This window comes from Micromys minutus, assembly GCF_963924665.1.
Source record: "Micromys minutus genome assembly, chromosome: 3".
Lineage (NCBI taxonomy): Eukaryota > Metazoa > Chordata > Mammalia > Rodentia > Muridae > Micromys > Micromys minutus.
Window position 1 is genome coordinate 33,610,479 of NC_137972.1, and position 16,582 is coordinate 33,627,060.

Here is a 16,582-nt window from a genome sequence, read left to right on the forward strand (position 1 = left end):
GTGATTACCATCTTCCTTCAAGGGTGCCTTCAAGGATTTTGTTAGTAGCTTTCCTTTTTATTAAACAGATTATCAGACTGCCTCTGTCACACGGAAATGCTCAGCACCAACACATCCCTTTCTCTTGAGGCTTTGTAATTCAAAGAGATTTTTGTTATGGATAGAGAGCCCTGCTGCTATGAACGTATTGATGGATTCTCATCAGGGGACAAACAAGGGTTTGTCTGAAGGATTAGGGGGATTGCGATCCTGGAGCTGAGAAAGGAGGTCTGGATTGCTGTTTGGCTATCTTGATTTTAAATTCAAGTCATCATAAAATGTTGGAGCTTTAAATCAGCCACAAAGCCTTCCTAGTCCAGGGCTGTTATTTCACAGTTGTAGCCATTCCATTCAGAGAAAGAAAAGAAAATGGTTCTTGGAGGCTATGTGGTTGAGAAAAGTCAGATAGACTTGACATTGCATCTGGACTAGTCATTGAAGTACTGTTAAAACTGTTGATGCTTACTGTGACTCTTCATTGTATGACGTCCGTCCATGTCTATATTGTACAGAGAAATCAGATGAACCTGGTAGCTGTCAGATTGCTTTCATTGAACTTCCAGTTGGACATGGAATAGAAGAAGAATAGCTGTACCCTAGTGGTGTTAATTAATTTAAACTTAAAAATATTTATTCTTAAACAGTGCATAACAATGAAATATCATGAACAAAATATTTTTTAAATTCTAAACGACGAACTTTTGTTGAACCTCATAACAAAAGTTAATAACACACTGAGGTCATTTAAGACTTGAGCCTGCTGTCTTGCTGTGTGCTTTACTCAACATGTTTGTTTAACTGGTTTGCAAGATATGATTCTCCACCTGTGCGTTGTGCCCCCTTTGAGGTTCAAACAACCCCTTCACAGGGATTGCTTAAGACCTTCTAAAAACATTTAGATTATGATTCATAACAGCAGTAAAATTATAGTTAGGTATCAACAAAAATAATTTTATGATTAGGGTTCACCACAACATGAGGAACTGTATTTAGGTGTCAAAGTATTAGGAAGGCTGAGAACCACAGCTTTAAGAGAACCATGTAGCCAGATGCATGCCCTTAATCCCTTGGGATTAAGTATTTGGGAGATAAAGGCAATGGATCTCTGAGTTTCTGACAGCCTGGTGAGTTACAGGACAGCCAGGGATACCCAGAGAAACTCTGACTCAAACAACAAACAAACAAACAGAGCAATGTAACAATCGGCATTACTCACCTTGAATTTCCTGCAATCAACTAAGCTAGGGCTTAGGTGTAATCTTTAGTTATATTCTTTTCCATGCCTCTGACCCAGAATAATGCATATGTGTTATGATAATCATTTGCTACAAACAGCAAATAGAGGCTGAAAACAGTCTCATAAAATGTTGAACACATCATATGGATATTGCTTGATAACCAATGGTGTTTGTAATACTGTGTTATCTGGGTCATTTGGGTCAATGACCTAATCCTTTGTAAATCACTAGTTCTGAAAAAAGTCTTTCTGAAAAAAAGACTGATAACTATCCCTCATTTCTTCCCCCATGTAATGCTTTTTGTGCTGTTCAATAAAGACAAAACTGTTAGGGGTACACATACACATACACACAGAGAGAGACAAAGAGACAGGGAGAGGGAGAGAGAGAGAGACAGAGACAGACAGAGACAGGGAGAGAGAGAGAGAACACAGATACACAAGGATAAACACAGGAACAGATTAATAAGATGGCCTTTAGACAGGCATGATTCACACTCAAACAACAGCCGAACAGGATGGAGGACTCAGAGAGTGAAGTAGATAATTCAAATCTAGTCTCTTGGTTAAATAACATCAATGGAAAGTGTTTGATTTCTTTCCTTAATGTGTCACTAGTGCACTACTGGTGACTGAGTTACTCACTGGTGCATTAAACCCACACAGTGGATTTAATACTCATTCCTCACACAACACTAGGGTTTGCAGCATTAAGTCTCCCTCCTTGCTGACACTGTTTTCTAACCCCTGGGTTCCCACCGTTGAGGACAGCCAGTGCCTCTCAGTTCTCAGTGGGTCTTTTCAGAGCTTTTTTATGCCTTATATTTGTGTTTCAGCTCCCCCGCCCCAACTCCATCTTGTTAAAATGCAACTCCAAATCTTGAGGTAAGAAAATGGACATGAAGACCACTGTAGAATAAAGATACCACAGTTCCAACACCACAACATGAGTGACCCCAGAACAGTGGGTGTGAGTTCACTTGGAAGTTTCCAGACAGCCTAGGCTACCATTGTAGTACACCATCTTTCTCAGGGGCCCACTTATATATAAGCAGAGACTTGGTAAACCACAGAAGACTCCTCACAAATCCAACCTGGATCATAAAACTCTTGATTGTCTTAATAAATGCCAGAACAGAAAATGGCAAAAATTAGTTTAAAAATAAATATTGAATAAATGAATATATGAATGTCCCTCGTCTTAGAATCTGGAGTGTTCGATCTAGACAAATTCTTCAAGAGCCTCTGGCCTAACTGTGAGTAACCATGGCTGGTCTAGCCCTTACATTTAGCATTGAACTGCTGAAAATCATCCGCAAACTGTATTTCTGTGAAATTACATGCTTGGCCATGAGTGCCACATCTTAAGGGAGCCCAGGGAGAAAGGTCAGTTAGCATAGGCACTAACTGAACTTCTTAGTAGATGACATATCAGATAGATAGATACACGTATCTGTCTGCTTTTCATATCTTTACAGCATTAAACGTTCTAAGGACATATAACTAGAGCCAGTGAATAGAAGCTATGACAGTCAATCAGCTTAGTGTGGAGACAGTTCTAACGACCATTACAAAAGAGCCATGAACTCAGAGCCAGCATGCCAATGGTGCTGGTGTAGACAGTGTAACATTGAAGGGCAGGCTGTGGGAGAGGTTATCCCCAGGAAAGAGGTGGGATGAACTCCCTCCAATCATTACCCACCCAGCTTCTGTCCTCTGTTTAATATTCCAAAGGAGCTTTGCCTTCAGTATAGCCTCTCCTGTTAGCCTTCACCATGTTTATTAGTGAACCCATTACTTTGTCCATATTAGAAATGATTAGTGACCTAATGATTATTGTCTACTATTTCTGTTGCTTCTATAATGAATAGTCACAAACTTAAGAGTTATAAAACTACATAGGTATACTGTCTTCAGTCTAAGTTACACCAGATTGAATTCAGGGTTTCAGCAGGACATGATCCCTTCTGGAGGCCTCAGGGGAGAAAGTGTCCCTGTCCCATGCAGCTTTTGGACACTGCTCACATTGCTAGGCTTGCAGCTGCTTCCTTCATCTTCAAAGCCTGAAATAGCCTCTTGAGTCTGTCTATACCACCCCACTCTAACCTCTTCACCCCCACCTCCTTCAGTTTTTAGGATCCTTGTTTATCGATTTGGGGTGTCCCTAGGGCATCCAGAATAGTTTCCCTGTGTTAAGGTCAATTCCATTCATTTGCCCTGGTCCTAAAGTACTTTCAACTGGGTGGTTAGGGTCTGACGTCATTGGGTGGCCATTACTCTGCCTTCTCAGTTATGCAACAAAATGTGTCATTTCCTAAATTTTTAATGTATTTTTAATGATGCTTTTTAAAATGCTTTCTATCTCTTTTAGCCCACCACTCACCAGAGATGGTGGGAAAGAAAGGATACTGGGGAAGTAGACCTGTTTAGAAAGGGTCTTTTGAGCAACTCCTGTCTGTGTTGTCTAAAAATCAACAGTGTATTTGACAGGTTAGCAACAGCAGCTTGATGCACTCGCAAACACCTCATAGATACACCAACAGTCCAATTCGATAGAGTTGAGATCATAAATACAAATCAAAATCAGTGGCACTACCAAGCAGAGTCATCCAGAGGGACCAGGAGGAAAGCCAAGTTCTTGACTGTGCCTCTCTCAGCAAAGCAAAGATCAGCAAAGACTCAAGACCCATAAGCGTTACACAGCTAGCTCTATAAGCAAGCCTAGCTCAGCCTCTGTCACTGTCAAGCCCTGTTTCTCCAAACATCACTGTCCTCCATGGGTCTCGCCTCAGCACATGTCTTGCTTCAGCACATACATCTAACATCACTGCCAATAAACCCAAGTCCACAGAAAGCAACAAAAAACTACAACGTGGAGTCCCAATAAATGCAGCTCAACTATACAATGTAAGGTGGACCAATATATTAGTGAAAAAATCCTTGTTTTTTCATGTGCTTACTTTAGCGGAACATTCTCTCTCCTATGTCTGCTTCTGCTAAATGTTCCTTCACAAGTCTGCCTTAGTCTTCCACCTGTGTCTGCTTCAGCTAAAGGTTCCTCCATGTATCTGACTTTCCAAAGAACCCTTAAATTTCCACTTAAGAGATGCACTGGGAGCATCATCTGCATTTTGATTGTACCATTCATGATCTTTTGTGAGGCAGAGCTATCCTAGTCCAGTCTCCAAAGGTCCTGTGTTGATATTTCTTTTTAAACTCCAAACTTCTGTTGTTTCTGAGATTCCTCCCTCCCTTCCTCTCCCCCCCCCCTTTTTCTGAGTGTGGTTGTGTGTTTTGTACACTGTTCAGAACCTTCCTTAATATCTGGGTCAATATAGACCTTACTTGGACCCTGCCCAGAACAGCCCTTGAAGCAGCTCATGCTACCAGGAAGAGGAGAGCTCAAATAAGCTTTGCTGTATGGTTCTCTATTAATCAGCTTGGACCAAATGAAAGAAACTTCTCCATTACCATCTATGTCCACTGAAAAAAATTATAATTTTTTCTGTGTGAAAATTAAGCCCAGACTTACACACAAATCCTAAGGGTAAAGCTGGACGTGTAAATTACTGATGGTAGCTGCTGAACTGTTCTTTCCAGGCTGTTCTGTTCTGGAGTGGAGGAAGGTGCAGAACTAACCCCCAACGCTGACCTTGGTAGAAAATGCAGTAAAATATGGCCATGGAAAAGTGAAGGCAGAGCTGATAGAGGGACAGGGGCAGCTGTTGCCAGAGCCAGTTAAACTCCAAATTCATGTTTCAGTTTCCTTTAGGCAGAATCGAGACCGTGTTACAATCTGGTGCTCTCACCGACACCCCCGTTGCTTATGACAGATCATGATTTGGTCAGAGCAGTAGCACTTGATGGCACTGGTGAGCACATGTGTCACCTGTCAGAGAAGAGCAAAGACAGGAAGGTGCCTGTGGACAGGACATGGCTGTGTCCTGGGTCACTCCTGTCCAGTTCCATCTCTGTCATTCCCTCTGGTGTGGTCTCACCTGACTCAGGCAGGCTCAGGTTTCAGTCCTGAGCTTCTTCATGTCCCTCCTCTTGAAAGCATGAAGAACTTGAGCTAGATTGACAATGGCTGTCATCTTGATTCAGTCTCAACTTTCCCTTCTCCATGAGGTGCCTGACTTTCATCTGGTCACGGTTGACAGCTTTTAGGACTGATGAAACACACAGTGTCAGTGTCCACTTGTGTATCCGCTGTCACCCCCGAAGTTCCCGGAGAAGTGTGCCCATTCAGCCTGTGAGTGACCAGACATTTACATTTGGCACTTTCTCTGGCTGGACAGTCAAGATCCTGTTTATTCTTTGAAAATGCAGTTGGCTTTAAAACTTAACCCAGGCCTTCTACTTTCTAATCACATCAAACAACACTGAAGCCAAGTAGCCCTTTCTGGGCTTCTTTTGACAGACAGGCATGGGGCACTTAGGTCCGCCTGTGCGGACACTTTGCCATTGCCCCCTGCTCCCTACTGATAGTCACAGCCATTCTCTCTCAGGCCCTGTCACCCTCTGTCAGTCTGGGGAGCAAAACATAAAAAGAAAGAACTGGACAGGCCCAAGAGTATCAAAGGATGTCTGTGATAGACAAAGGGAAGGAGGTATGGTAGCATATGCCTATAATATGCCCTTTGAAGGTGGTGTATCAGGGCCAACCTGTACTACCTGGACTATATCCCAAAGAACCAAAATAAAGGGGGCAAGAAGAGCCTTTAGAAGACGTTTGGACTCCTGTGAGAGCGTAGGAACAGGGAGACTTGGGCAGAAGAATTCTGACTGATGTGCCGAGAAGATTTTAGCTAGCTCAATAGAGTAAAGGCTGGTGGCTATCAGAAAGCCTTCTGGTCCTAGATTGAAGTTACCTGCGTAGCATCTTTATTTGTGGCTTCTCCGGGGTCTCCAGCAGATCCCCACTGAAGAGGAGGTGTGAGATAGTCACTGTAGTAAGTGTGTGTGCGTCCTCACTGTGGCCCTGATAGCTGCTCATCCAAGTAACGTCCAACAGAGTAGAATGTCCAACAGGGGTGCCGTGCAAGCAGCTGTGAACTCTGAAGTTTAGTCCGGTTCATTGTCTGGGGACTTTGCAGAATGTGCCTTTCTTAACAGCAGGAAGAGAGAGGGCCTTAAGGCATGTTCGGGACCATGAGGAACTCAGTCTCTGTAGGGAGACCTGTAAGTAGGCACTTAATTAAAACAGCTTTGTGCCAGGTGCGGTAGTGTATGACTTTAATTCTAGCCTCCAGAAGGCAGAAGCAGGTGGGTCTTTCGAAGTTTGAGGCCAGCCTGGTAGGTGTAGTGACTTATAGGGCTGCACAGTGAGACTCAATCTCAAAACAAAATACCTGCTTTGCAGTGAGAGCTGTAATATGGATCAGACATTGATGACATGGGCTCCAGGGGGTTACTGAGGACGTTTGGTGGGTGTATTAGCTACTTTTCTCACCAGTCTGACAAAAGTGACCTAAGGGAAGAGGTATCTATTTAGATTCACAGTCTTAGGATTCTCCATTGTGGTGGGGAAAATATGGTGTTGGGTCAGCTCCAGCTATAGGGCTGGAAGCGTGTAGCCCTGGCCAGTTCACATGACCCAATCATGTGACAGAATAGAGGTCAGAACCAGAGGCAAATATAACCAGCAAGGCCTGCTCCTAGAGCCCTACCTCTGTCAGCCAAGCCCCATATCCAAAAGGTAACACAGTCTCCAAACGATGCCACCAGCTGGAACACGTAAGGCTGTGGAGACATTTCATTCTTGCTGTGTATGCTCACTGTGGCACGGACATATCCTTGGCTCTTATCTCCCGTTATCTGAAAACAAGCTTCCAAATTAAGCAAAATCTACTCAGCACTTGAGAACTAAGGCAAAGAGGAGGCTGCTTAAGGGACTTTCTTTGTTCCCCCTCAAGACTGACCATTCTAGCCTAAAGGTTCCTGGTGGGAGCCTCCACTGGCCCATCTGGGCGTCCAGAGGCACCAACAGAGACAGACTGCTCCCTAATGCACTGATCTTGCCTTCTTGATGTTGGGGGTCTCTGCTTTATTCTCTAGGGGACCAAGAAAGGGAAGTGCTATTTTTCTCATAGACAACTCCAGCTATTGGCCTTTGGAGTCCTCTGAGGGAGGCGGGCAGCTCCTCTAAGCACCACATCTGCACTAGTAGCATAATTGTAATTCTGTGCCCAGAAGTTACATCCTCTGTCTATATCCCAAGGAGTTGCCTCTTAGGATGGACAGGGAGTTGCCCTTTTAGAGGGTTTCTCTATGTCATGGAAACAAGTGCCATGGAAACAGGTTTACTTAGGAGGAGCTTAGGTGACAGGCACTCAAGAGGTCAGTTTCCTCAGTGGTCAAAGAAGGATTGAGCTGGAGGCCTTATGAATTTCTTCTATCTTGCCTTCTGCTGTCTTCCCTTGGAGGAAGGAGTACACTTCAGGGTACACAAACAGACATGGCCTTGCACTTGCTGGAGGCTGGTGATACTCAGGGGTTCAGAGGGACCTCCTCTGCATTGCTGCCATTAGCTGTAGCAATGGCAGTTTCCTAGTGTGTCTTCTGCATGAAATGAACATTGTGTGTCGCCCATCTTCTGCTGGGAGGAATCTCTGGGCAACCTAACACTCAGCCCAGAGAATGACCTGTCCTTCCTTTCTGCCATCAGTAGTCTCCAGATGTTGTCTGAGGCTGGGCACTTCCAGGGTAAGAAGCTCAGGACCTAAGCATGGACTTAAGCAGCAGTTGTGGGTGGCTCAGTGTCATGGATTGTGTGTGTGTGTGTGTTGTTTGAAACAAAACTCAGATTGCAGCTAATTACCACCACTAAGGAAAGACTTGCCTTTTTACTCAACTGAATGGCTAGATGAATTTTGAAGGTGTTTTGTTTTACTTTGTTCTGTTTTGTCTTCCTTGGGAATGGGTTGTGTTCAGCTGTGGAAACATCCAATTTCCAGCTCCATTATGCAGGCTCTGATATCTCTAGTCATTGAAAATGATTCTTGTCCCAGAATCCTGACTAATATTCTCCTAAAGATACACAAGAGACCTTGTGCCAGTCTCTGGGGTTTACTCTGGGCAGAAAAGTCCACTATGTGTTTCTCTTCAGAAAATTTCAGCAGCTTTGGTTTTCCTAGACTCTAGCCCTATCTTCTCAAGTCAGGGCCCTTATCAAGCCGAACTGTGGGTTCCCCAGACTTAGGCCGACCTGGAATCTTTAGACTGTGAGCCAAGGCTAGTAGTAGTTTCTTATTTTGTTGGCTTTTCATATCATAGGTGCCACCTTCCTTTACTGGCTTATAGCTAGTTTCTTTAAAATACCTGCTACGTAGGTTTTTAATACTCAGGGTTTTAAACTTATTAGGGTTCTCCAGAGGCCTAGAGCCAGAAGCACACATGTCTCTACTATCCTGTCAGATTTCTCATAGAAATGTTCATTTTAGAAAGCAAGCATCTAAGAAGTTTGATCACATGATTGTGGAAACTGAAAAGTTCTGTCTGCAAGCTGGATACTTTTAAAAAAGATTTATTTATTTTATGTGTGAGTACACTGTCACTCTTCAGACACACCAGAAGAGGGCATCAGATCCCATTATAGATGGGTGTGAGCCACCATGTGGTTGCTGGGAATTGAACTCAGGACCTCTGGAAGAGCAGTCAGTGCTCTTAACCACTGAGCCATCTCTCCAGCCCATAAGCTGGATACTTAGGGAAAGCAGTAGAGTATGTTACAGTCTAAGTCTGAAGCAGTGAATGTAGCCGATGCTCTCTGTTCAAGACCAGTGCCTCCATCCATCAGGCAGGCAGGCATTCACCTTTCTCTGCCTTCTGGGTTTGTGTGGGTACCCAGTGGACTGGATGATACCCACTTACATTAGTAATAACCCACTCACTGTTCTTCTGAACAATTCAGTGCCAGGCTCCTCCAGAATGCTCCCCTCATCCTTACCTATTTGTACCCCACGTTCATGGCCTAGTCATACTGATATAAAATTAACCATTCACTAGTTCATCCTTGTCCATTGACATCCACATGAATCTCTATAAGCTCCATGTAGTCTGATAAAAACAACAGCATTCTGTCAAACGTGATGCAGCTATCCTAAATACAGTGACGATTTCACTACCCCCTTTCCCAGAAAAGAAGATCAAATCATATATATCCTCTCTAATTTAATAATTGATAGTACTTCAATGTTATGATAAAAAGTTAACAATACTTAGATTTTATGTTGCATAAGAGGGAAGATGCATATATTTGTTTACTATAATAAATAATGTAAAGTAGAATATAAATGTATTCATAACAAAACAAGGAGACATTGGTGACAGAGCCATTGCTTTTGCAGCTGCCTACACAGCCATAACCGTTATTTTTAATCTGCCTTCTATCCTCTTAGAAATGCCATAGTAGGTCATGGTTCCTACCTGCCGGTGTGGCCCGAACCTTCATTCTTGGGCCAGTGGTGGTTTCCACTGATCTTAATCACAGGACATTTTAATGCTAAGAGATGCCCCAAGGGATCTCCAGTGTTCCTGACATGCTCAACCTTCTTTGTGGAGGAGTCATCCAACTTTCTCCAGCACGTCAGGTCAGTCACCCAGCCACCACAGTGACTTCTTTCTTTGCCTGAAGGGGCTGGGTGGCAATTCTGACTCCTAATTCAATGAAATCATTGTGCTTCTTGATGGAAACCTTCTTTCCTATGGAATGAAGAGCTCTAGGCCAGGAGAGTGGTCACAGGTGAGGAACTAGCCCTTCCAAACCCAAAAAACAGCAAGACAAAAAGCCCTTTTATCATTTTTTCTTTTTGTATTAGACTTTAATTAGACATAACAGCGTTTTGTTGTGAAATGTTCATGCATGTATATAATGTATTATGACAAATATTCACCTGTTTTTTCCTCCCTTGGCCCCTCCCACTCCTGCAGCTCATCTCCTTTTCACTTGCATGTCTTTTGGGGGGGTTCAGTAACTTTCATTAGAGAAATATGAGTGAGGCAGTATGGATGCCTTGCCAGTGGCTACAACACTGAAGAATATGCCTCTCCATCTCCTAGCAACCGGTAATTATTACCTATACATCTTCAAGGGATGACAGGGCCTCATGAGCTCCTGCCCTAATTAACTTACTGGAAACCATCAAGAGTGGGTATGACCTTGTAGGCTCCAACTCTCTTCATAACAAGATATTGTCAGGCCCAGTCTAGTGCAGCTAATCACATCTGTGAGTTACCGGATACAATGGCCATGCCATGCCCAGAAGACTGTTCCATACTGTTCTATCTTCTCTAGCTCTTACCTTCTATGCTGCCCCACAGTGTTTCCTGTGCTTTCTATAGAATGATACAGGTATCCCATTTATGGCTGAGCATTCAAAATTACTTATTTTCAGTACTTTTAGAAACAGTTTTAACATTTGATAGTATCATTGCCCAAGTGCTGCCCCTCCCCCAGACTTCTCTATCCCAAACTGGCAGCAGCACAGTCTCGGTATTTAGAAGGCAATTTGTCAAACACACATCCATTTAACAGATAGATAGATAGATAGATAGATAGATAGATAGATAGATAGATAGATTTATAGATAGATAGATAGATAGATAGATAGATAGATAGATAGATAGATAGATAGACAGACAGACAGATAGACAGATAGAGAGAGATAGATAGATCCTGTCATTTCCCTACTAAGGGTTATAATCTCAGCCAATAGGTCTTTCAAACAAAAACTTGTTATTTTATGTGTGTAGATTTTGTCTACATGTATATCTGTATATACACATGCATGCACATGGTTCCCTGAAGAGGCTAGAAGGAGTTTTCAGATCTGAAACTGCACTTACAGATGTTTGTGAGCGTCCATGTGGGTTCTGGGAATTCAACCCAGGCCTTCTTGAAGAGCAGACTCAACAACCAAGTCATCTCTGTAGCCCCCAACCACGGGCTTTCTATCGGCTTTATAGTAGCAGGAGTGAATTCTCCCCTCAAATCCAATCAGAAAACATCTTGTTAGTCGTTATTGCACCAGTGGGCACATTTCCCTGGCACACAGCAACCACAGCTGGCCTAGCACCCCGACTAGCAGCTTCCTGCACTAGGAGCTACCTAGCAAGGAGGAAGAAAGCAAACTTCGTGCTAGTGAGTCGCTAAGGGTACGAGTGTGTGGTGACAGTTCCACTCCTGCTTTCGGTTCCTGGACTTGGGAATTCTGGGTGTCAGAGAAGCAGCGCCATATGTTGTATGCTAACTAAGAGAATATGCAGCCTTCTAGGGAATCTCGCCCTAGTCTTACACATGTTGCCATTTAGTTAGTGCGGTAATCAGTCTAGAAAGACTATCCTCCTGTCAAGCCGGCTGCTACAGAATAATGGGGTTCATGGGAAGGCCCGAGACTGCACAAGCATGTGCCCATTGTGGTGTGTCGAAGTCTAGAAGTTGGTTGCCTTTCTCACTGAGTCTAGACTTCTGTTTACTTGAGCTGGAAACTTTCTGCCTCTACTGATCAAATAAGAGTTTTTCTTATGAACTTAGTCCTAGGCATGTAATCTGATACCGACATATCCTACATGTGCATGCGCACACACAAACACACACACACATACACACACTTCTGCAGAGTCATTTGCTTAGCAGTCTGTTTAGGCTCAGAGCAGCACTGCCCTCGTCACTATGACTGTGGCCTCTGGTTATTGCTTTAAGGAATCTTACTTAATCCTCCCCATTTCACCTTTAGAACCTTTCCTCTGCTTCATCTGTGCTCATCCATCTCACTACGATACACATATTAACAAGGCGGGGCTGTGCTATTATAAATATCTGTTATCTGGAGGAGCTCTGGTTGTCATTTCAGTTGACACCACCATTACCTCCTTCAGGTCCAGTAGGCACTGCTCCCTGCCTGTAGTTGCTGCAGCCACTAACAAATGAGCAGTTTGTGCCTCTGGAGAGGCTCCTAGAACTACTCCAAGGTGGGGCAGTGGGGGTGGGGGAGGTGCTGGGTGCTTGCCCTCTTAGCTAGGTGACCTCTCTGGTGCTGAGGCTATGTCCTTCCATCCTACCCTCTCCACAGCCCTGCCTAGAAAGGACAGTTCAGAAATCCTTGCAGAGTTAAGCAAGACAAAGCCTCACTCCCAAACACTGGTGAGAAACAGTACAATGAGGGTGAGAATCAGGGTGCAAGCCTGGGGGGACCTGGTGCGAAGGAGAGCAGAGCTTTTACCTGTGCTGTTGTTTTCTCCTAGGTTTACCCATACGAAGAGCTTTCCCCTGTACCCTTCAATGAACCTGAAAAAAGCCAGCTTGTCTTGTTAGTGGATAGTAGGACCACAGGATTCAGGACTCCTGGTCCCACTTACATGGGCCAGCTTACACATTTGTCATTTATTTCATAGGAATCTTTTTTTTAAAAAACTGTTTAAATGTTGGGGCCACAGCCCAGGATCTCTGAGACCCCCACCAGTGTAAACAATTGGCGACTTCCATTTGCTGCCCAGTCTTGGTTCTTCCATTGGCTGTTGGCTTAGGTGCACTGTAGGTCAAGTGCTTTCACTTGGGCTTGGCTTGACCTGCTCAAGCTGGCTCCATAAGTGTTTGCAGAGCGAGCATCCTACTGGCTTTGTGGCTTCTGATTTTAGGGTTACACCCAATTCTTAGCCAGACTGTAAATCCTCCTGCAGTTAAGGGGGTGGTGGGTTCCCAGTCCCAAATCCAGAGTTAAACTGAGGAAGGGCCGAGATGGGGACCAGCGATAAAAACTTCCTACCCATGAGCATCAAGGGAAGAGAAGGGACTGACTCATTCAGTTCATGCATTGTCAAGGATGAGGCCAACAGCCAGCCAAGCGGTGACATTGTCAGTGCCGTGCTGCTACCAGCCAATCAGCAATAGCACTACTGGAGTTCTGCTGCCCACGTAAGGGAGAGAATCCACAATAGCTGCTAAATATAATGGTGATTTGCTTTTAAAGATCAACTAGTTCCTAAACACTCCTGCTTCTGAATTCCACAGGCTTTCTTGTGCTTTGCTGCTGATTTGAGTCATCCTTCCTTTTTAAAGGTTCTGATGGGACAGTCACAGAAAGAAGCACTTGCTCGCTACCATGCTAACACTGTAAAGGCAGGTACCTGTAAACTCCAGATCTCCTGTTCATCTGCTTTTTTTTAAGCAGAGTCCCTGGCTTATCAGAGGTGCCCAGAAATCAACTCCTGAGTGCTCTTTGGGCCCTCTGATCTGTGCTAGCGCTGAGACAGTGGGTAAGGCCACAGAGTTCTGTGATCTTCGGTGAGGAACAGTCAGCAGAAGGAAGAGCCTTGCTCCTTGAAGAACATCATGTATAGTACGAGGGCACAAAGACCAACCTCAGCCTTTCTGAATATCAGAGTGTGACTTTGGTGTCTTCAGACCCTGCATCCTTTTCACCTGAAATGCTCTTCTACCATCTTCCCCATCTCTGCCTGTCACAACCCTTCAGGGTCTTACCCTGCCAGCAATATAGAGGGTTGGGTGAGGACACAGAAACCAACCAATTAAGTGAGCTAGCTGGAAAACACCTTGCCATTGGTTGATAGGATTAGAGCCCACAAGGTCTTCTGATAGCTTAAAATGAAATATATATATATATATATTATATATATATATATATATATATATATATATATAATCAAATATATATATCAGAAAATCCAGCTTTTCCCCTGCCACTGCCAACTTGCACGGAGGCGGAAGCTCGGATGCGTTCAAGATTCTGTGTCCACCGCCATGGCCGAGGAAGGCACAGCTGCTGGAGGTGTCATGGACACCAACACTGCTCTACAAGAGGTGCTGAAGAGCGCCCTATATACGATGGCCTAGCACGTGGCATACGCGAAGCTGCCAAAGCCTTAGACGAGCGCCAAGCCCATCTCTCTGGGCTTGCATCCAACTGTGACGAGCCCGTGTACGTCAAGCTGGAGGCGCTGTGTGCCGAGCACCAAATCAACCTGATAAAGGTGGAGGACAAGAAACCCAGGGAATGGGTGGGCCTCGGGAAACCACGGAAAGTGGTCGGTTGCAGTTGTGTAGTGGTTAAGGACTACGGCAAAGAATCTCACGCCAAGGATGTCATCGAGGAATACTTCAAATGCAAGAAATGAATAAATAAAATTTTGGCTCATTTCAGAGTGTTCAAGCACAGTGGCTCTCTGCTCTGTGTTTTGAGAAAACATGGAGGCCCATTCTCTGGCTCTAGAAAGAATGATGTAATTGGTCTGTGCTTGGTCTAGAAGAAAATATTTTTAGAAGCCCCCCTGATAATTCTCTGTGTTTGAGAAGCACTGAACTAAGTTGACATTTGAGTCGTCTTTCCTTTAATGTGCTGTGGGTTCTGCATGTTCTACCTGCATTGTGGACTGGACAGAAGACAGTATGTGGAACCCTAGAGACACCCATTTACTGAGCTCAGAGGCTATGTTCAGTTCTTTATAAGCAATTTATATTAGCTAAAGCTTCACAACCCTGTAAGACATTAAGGATGTGCCGGGCATGCCTTTAGTCTCAGTACTTGAGGCAGAGGCAGGTGAGTCTCTGAGTTGGGGGCCAGATTGTTCTGCAGAGTGAGTTCTAGGATAGCGGGGGCTAAACAGAGAAACACTGTCTGTAAAGACAACAAAAGAAAAAGATATCAAGGTCATGCTGACATTTAAGGGATGGGGGAGCTGAAACTTGGTGAGATGGTTTGTTCTGGCCAATGTCACACAGCTATTGGTGGGAGAGCTGAGAGTTGAACCCACATCTGTTGTACTTCAAAGCCTAAACACGTTCTTTCCAAATCGGAGACCAATACCAGTAGTGATGTGGGTAATTTCTTGGATAATGTTCACTTGGAGACCCCTAAGCACCTAAACAATAAGCTGTAGGACCACGCACAAAAATAGGCTTCCATGTTTCTCAAAGGCAGAGAAGAACTGGTTAGGTTTTCTTGCTAGCTTTTCCTACTGCTTTGGCTACAAACCGTTTCCTGTGTCAGGCTCTCTACTGTGTTGCAGTGAAAACTCCTCGCTTGGACAGACTTGTGTCAGGCTCTTCCAGGTCTCCTTCTCATCTAGGACCTTTGGCTTTCTCTTTCCATAACAGTTTCCTCAAGAACCCCATAGAGTCAGCTTAGTGAGAATCCCTGCCCCCTGAGATCTCATTTTATGTCTCACCCTGGCCCACTTTCAGCAACAAGTCTGTGAAGTCAGGTTAACCAGGCTCCATTATTACCACTTCCTCCTCGTAACTTTCCAACTGCTCACCACTCACATTTGCTTCCTGGCTATAAATTTCCACTTGTTTCAATTACATCTTAAGATTTCCCCCAGGGTTCTCAGGTGTCTCATTACCTACTGTAATAGTTCTCAAATAATATCTGCTGTTATTGTGCTGGCTACTCTCAGACGTTGGTTTTCTTTGACATTCATAGATTCAGAGAACATTTACTAGCCTGAGTGTTTGGGTCGAGATGGGTCAGAAATGGGTCAAGAGACTTAGAGGATATTATGACCTGGTGAAGAAGCACAAAGTGGGTGCTGGTCAGTTTTAGGTCAATTCAACACAGCTAGCATGATTTTAGAAGTGGGGACCTCAACTGAGAAAATACGTCTACACAATTAGCCGTGAAAAAGGCTGTGTTGCATTTTCTTAATCGATGATCGATGTGGGAAGGCTTATCTCACTGTGAATGATGCCACCCCTAGTGGGGTGGTCCTCAGTGTAATAAGAAAGCAGGATGTACAATTTATGAAAAGCAAGCCGGCAAACAGCGGTTCTTCAAGGTTCCTGACACCAGGTTCCTGCCCTGACGATCCAGAATGATGATGGACTACAAGCTGTAAGATTAAATAGATCCTTTTCTCCCCAGGTGGCTTTTAGTGATAGTGTTTCATCACAATAATAGACATCCCAATGAAGACAGGAGGGTTACAGGCCTTGGCTGCAGAGGCAGAGACATGGGAAGCTGTCATAGGCGTTCAGGTTGTGTCTGTTTGCATGAAGAGAGTGAAATTCTGAGACAAAAGTTTGGAGACCCCAAAAACTGAAGCATTCCAAGGTCAGCTCTCCTCAAGGCAAGGAACCTGTTTAATTTTAGACATGAAGTCAGTTCTGAAGAACTGGCCCATTTCCTGTATTGTCTTGTGCTTCTGAGACAGTTGCTATGGGGTGACTTGGGTCCTCTGGGCTGGGGAAAAAGCTGTGGGGATACTCACAATAATCCAATTCTGCTGCTCAGTAACTTCCAAAGAATGCAGGCTTTCACCACAAGTTGATGCTTTAAGGCAAATGGAGTG

The 16,582-nt window shown here is 44.3% G+C and overlaps 1 pseudogene across 1 annotated transcript; it reads left to right on the forward strand.

Annotated features, from left to right (window-relative positions):
• The first annotated feature begins 14,036 nt into the window (after positions 1-14,036).
• On the forward strand, positions 14,037-14,410 carry LOC308419002 (small ribosomal subunit protein eS12-like; annotated as a pseudogene). The gene has a single exon. The product of its transcript is annotated as a small ribosomal subunit protein eS12-like (transcript).
• Positions 14,411-16,582: the final 2,172 nt, after the last annotated feature.